Source organism: Acomys minous (genome assembly GCF_964271855.1).
Source record: "Acomys minous genome assembly, chromosome: 9".
Taxonomy (NCBI): domain Eukaryota; kingdom Metazoa; phylum Chordata; class Mammalia; order Rodentia; family Muridae; genus Acomys; species Acomys minous.
Window position 1 is genome coordinate 116,630,603 of NC_140490.1, and position 5,648 is coordinate 116,636,250.

Consider the following 5,648-nt stretch of genomic DNA (forward strand, 5'->3'; position numbering starts at 1 on the left):
TTAAGGGTGTGCAGCTGGATTAGCCTCTGTCTTTTATTTTCACTAAACAGGGCAAAGTGACGGGGCCAACATGAAACTCAAATCCTACGGCAGTCTTTTAGTTTGTTAAATAAAACAGGTTTGGAAGCCAAGAGAAGCATTTTATTTATTTATTTTTATTTATTTATTTATTTATTTATTTATTTTGCCAGAGTAAGATATGCTGAAATGGAATGGACTCTCTCTCTCTCTCTCTCTCTCTCTCTCTCTCTCTCTCTCTCTCTCTCTCTCTCTCTCTCTCACACACACACACACACACACACACACACACACACACACACTCACGCACGTCAAGAAGCACTGCCCTCATCACCGGCCTACTGATGCATCCTGTTTGCTCTCTGGAGACAACACTTGTCACCTTTCCTACTGAAATATTTTGCGGCTTAGGTAAAACCCTTAAAATATGATCCCATAACGAAAGGTGTTTGTTCTGTTCCAGGATGAGAAGAGGCGATGCCAAGGCTGTTTCCTGCTTAAGAATCCAGGAATTGTTTGCGGCGTAGCCGGGTCCCTCTGCCACTTGAGTATGACCTTCAGGAAGGCGTTCTGGGGCTTTCCCAACGCGCCTCGCCTCACCGAGAATTAGTGCAGACTACTGGGAAATGGCCATGATACAGCGTTCATCTTCACCTGGACAGTTAGCCTCTCTCTCTCTCTCTCTCTCTCTCTCTCTCTCTCTCTCTCTCTCTCTCTCTCTCTCTCTCTCTCTCTCTCTCTCCTTCTCTGTCTCCCCTGTGCCCTTCACACCTTTCATTGCTCCTTGGTGGATTCTTTGTGGAGTAGTCTTTCCCAGCTGGAAAAGCATCTGCATTTGTTGTAAACAAAAATAAACGGTTTTTTTGGTAACTCGTCCTGAAAACAGGTGATGTGCTTTCTTTTTGGATGCGTTCCCTTCGTTCGTTTTCCTTTAGGTGCATTATTTCTTTAACTCATCACGTCCGAGGAGGACTTGCTCTGGTTTTAGATCATCATTATCTCCCCTCTCATCCCCTCTCACCCCTCCCTCGCCACCCCCACCCCCCCAACCCCGGAGTCCCTGGCATCAGGGACTCAGACTCACAGGCACTGTGCTCTCTTTTCTGAGATCCCTGCAATTCACTCAGGAATCATCACAAGCTGCCGAGGAGGACTTTGCATGGCCCTGAGTCTGCCTGTCTCTCTACCTTTGGGAGCTTTCGGGTACCCTGCAGAAAGCCCAAGATATTCTTGTGCTGTTCTGTGAAAGAAACCTTCCCATCAGTGCATAGTGAGGTCCCTGCAAAGCTCCAGAAGATCACAGGGTTAAAAGGGGAAAGGGCCTGGTTGAAGGAGGAGCAGAAGGAGTCTGGGAAAAGCAGCTAGTTAGCTCCAGGCTCTGTCTTCATCTGGGCTCTCAGTCTCTGTACCTTCAACTGGATCCTTGCGAGACCTCACAGAATTCCAGGCCTCTCTCAGGAAGCAGCCGGCTCCCAGAGTGAGATCGTCCCTGGAAAACATATGCTGCAGAGGGAGGAGGATGTTCGCCTTTCCCATGTGTCTATTCAAGTGATTACCCTCTCTCCTGGGCACGTGGACACTCCAGTAACTACCCATAACCCAACACGGTAGATTCTGCTCAAGTCTGCTCAATTAGATAGTAGTTGTCAGGCTCCGAAACGGAATTTTCCCATTTCTTCAAGGGAAAATAATGAAGTGACTCAGGTTTTTTTTGTTTTGTTTCGGTTCGTTTTTCTAATTTGAACTCGAGTTTTAAGTAAGGTTCATGAGAGCCACTGGTATTTTTTTACACAAGTTCAGAACGTTCAGAAGTCAGTCTAGCTGCTGTTGAGTTTAGGATGTTACCATGGTTATGGTCTGTCCCCCCCACCCCCAACATCGGACCTCTGTGTGTGTGTGTAAGAGAGAGACAGAGAGACAGAGACAGAGAGACAGGGAGAGACAGAGACAGAGAAAGACAAGAGAGTCAGAGAGAGAGAGAAAGAGTGTTTATGTGCATGCAGACACACACAGAAACACTTCAGCACTTCTTCTCATTGTTAATCGCATCCATGGAGGCAAGCAGAGGTGTGTGACGTGAGTGGGGAAGGGCTATGAGTAGGGGGAGGGGCGCCTTACTTTCTCAATCCTGTGACCAAATAATCTGACAGAGGCAACTTAAGGGAGAAGGGGCTTGCTTTGGCTTACAGTTCCGGAGGACCACAGTGCATGCTAGCACAGACGGCATGCTGGCAGGAGCACAGGGCTGGCTGGACACGCTGCATCCATACTCAGGAAGCAGAGAGAGATGACTGTCATTGCCCACCTCATTTTTCTCCTTTTTATGAAGCCTGGGATTCCTGGCCAGGGAATGGTGCCACCCACTGTGGGTAGGTCTCTCCATCTCAAGCTGATCAAGGTAACCTCAACAGCCACGCCTGAAAGCCTGACCTCCAGCTGGCCTGACGCTGCCAAGTTCACCATTTAGATTAACATGGCAGAAAGCATGAAGTCCAGATCTGTTACTTATTGGGCGCGAAAATCGGGCAAGTCACTCATCATCTCTAGGCCTGTTTGCTCATCTGTAAAATGGGGAATGTCCATGGGACTATAGTTACAGGCACTGTGTGCGAAGTGTGTATGTGTCCACAGTCATCCTTACAATAGACACTGTATGTGAGAGAGAATTCAAGTGAAATGCGTGAGAATGGCTAGCTTTCCGGGATAATAACTGTATCTCATTATTATATAAAACATGTTATTTATAATATGTGTCATTTGGTTTCCTCAAAACCTCTATAACATTGGTGTTGCTATCTGTGTGTTTTTCCCCCTTGTGAAGATACTAATAGAAGTTAATTAACTTGCCTAGCTGAGAGATATCTCTTTGCTTAGAGATAGAAAGAGGTGGGATTTCAGTTCAGGTCTTTGTGATTCCAAGGTTATTCTTTTTTCACTACATTGTCGAATAAGTTTCTTTTTAAAGATTTATTTATTTATTATGTACACAGTGCACATCAGATCATATTACAGGTGGTTGTGAGCCACCATGTGGTTGCTGGGAATTGAACTCAGGACCTCTGAAAGAGCAGTCGGTGCTCTTACCCGCTGAGCCATCTCTCCAGCTCCAAACAAGTTCTTAACTACCTATCAGACAGAGGCTTCCCTTCTCCCCCACACTGCAGGTTTCCAGTTGTCCACTGCCTTCTTTCACGGGACTGAACTTGGCCTCAACAACAGTGTTGAGGGATCCACATTCTGGGGCTTATACATTTGATACTGTATTTGTTAGTGTTTGTGCAAGTGTGTTTAGCTGTAGTGTTTGTGCAAGTGTGTTTCGCTGCCCCTATCATTACAAGTCCACCTCCAATCTTTTGCCTTGAGAGAACTTCTGTCATCCACCAAAATCATTACCGCCACCATCACCACCGCCACCATGCAAACTACCACGGCCACCATCACCATCACCCTAACTACCAGAACAAATCACTACCACCTCTCGAAACACAACTATTACCAATACTGTCACCACCATCGTCACCACCACCATCCCACCATCGCCATGCCCCCACCATTAATTACTACCGCCATAGTCCCCACTGCCACCAACATCATCTCTACCCAAACTGCCCCTTTCACCGCCACCACCATGTTCTGACTAACACTTATCATCAGGGTATAGTTCAAGCATTATGTCTTTCCAAGCACTAGCCTTGTGTGATTTTAGTCATTTGGTCATCAATTATTTAGGGAGGGTCAATGCTGATTCAGGTGCCATTCTAGATTCTACCTTTATTAAAAAGGCAGTGAAACTCCCTGATGTCACAGTGCTCAGGCAGCCACAGTCCCTGGCTCAGGCAGCCAGCCTGGAAACAATACACAAAACCTCTGAGGCCTCAGAGGGAAACGTTGCGTGTTGGGAGCTACCTCTTCGGAAGTGGTTCCTGTCTGGGAGCTGTGGAAACAGAGCTCTCCGCACAGTATTCACAGAAGAGTAGGCTGGGGTCACATCATGGGGAGCACCATGCAGAACTGAGGTGAGCAAGTCTGCACCCACCATTCCAAAAACATGGCCCTAGGATGCTTGGGATGTCTTCCTACAGATGTACACACGAGAGGGTTAATTGTAATGATATTTTCTAGCAACTCCCTGGGAGAGCAAGTGAGTTCCTATGGAGAGTGTAAATGAGTGATACGCAGCTAGCAGGAGCAACAGGCTAGAGACACATGCAGCAATATGGAGTCTAGCAGCATACACACATACTGATGCTTAGAGGGAAAAGCAGAAAGCGGAATAAGATATCCTGCCTGACTATTTATATAAGTTAGAGTGCACAAAAATATTATATGCTTTGCTAAAACACATCCAAATAGAAAGATCCACAACTCTAACCCTGTTAAAATGGTTGCCCAGGGTAAAATGAGAATAGGATGGTGGTACAGACAGATACAAACCCAGTCTGTCCAACAAAATTAATCTATGAGTAAAATTGCAAAGACCAAATGCTGTCACCAAACAGAAGGTTCAAAAGCAAGCAAGCAAATAAACAACAACAAAATCCCTAAACTTATATCCCAGATTTTGTCTCATGTTTATGGCACAGCCCGCGTAGCCGTGTCCCGGTGTAATCTTTAGCTTACATGGCTTGCAGAAGTGTTTTTAGAATATCGAAGCTTGGTTGTTTGTTGTTGTTGTTGTTGTTGTTGTTTTTCCCTCACGACGACCCTTGTTCTACATTTTCCATGGCAGCTGTCTGCAGACTCTGGGTGCCCAGTGTCTGCTCCTGTGCAATTTCCTGGGGATTTGGCAAGGGGCATCATGTCCGTTGGTGTGCTGGCTCCAAGAAGGCCATCAGTTCTTGGGAAAGATCTGTTTCTGCCTCACTGTGTGCACAGGTCTCTCCTGCTCAGTGATCCAAGCGGGGCATCTGGGGCAGGCCCTGGCCTGCAAGTCATGCAGAAAGGACCCGATGACCCCTGCCTTCCGTTCACGCCAGCGCGGCTGTGTGGCCTCTGGCTGTCTGTGCAGGTAAGGGCCACAGCTGCTGAGACAGGCTCCGGATCTTTGGCTTTCTGGGCGATAACCCGTCACAGAGAAGCCACAGCACCCTGATGTGATCCTGGGTCCTTGTCGCAGGCCAGAGCTGTGTTTTCTGAGCAGGGGTTGATAGAGGCCAAACTCTGCAGTGTAAATCTGTCGGGTTACTATGGCCCAAGAGGCATCCAGAATATATTTTGGGAACTGTACATTCTGAGCCAGTAAGCACAGCCTGGGAAAGCCAGACGGAGGAAACGGTGGGGGCTGGGCAGGGTGGAGTGTAGTCCAACTTGGGACAGAGGCCAAGCCTGCCACAAGTCACGAAGAGCATTCATTTGTCAGCACATGCTCCCTGAGGGCAACACATTGTGATTTTTGATACTTTAATGCCTTTACTTTATATCCGAAAGAGTATTTAGGCAGGCCTGAAGAGTATTCTGATAAGGTTTAAAAAGAAAATGTTAATACCACTTTAGATTATGGTCTGCTCTCAGATTACCCTCTCCATAACGCCCTGAAATGAAAATTTTACCATAGATCTCATTAGTAATATAGAATTATATGAATTTGATGATAAACATATTGACTTATTAGATATGAACTCATCTAGTAA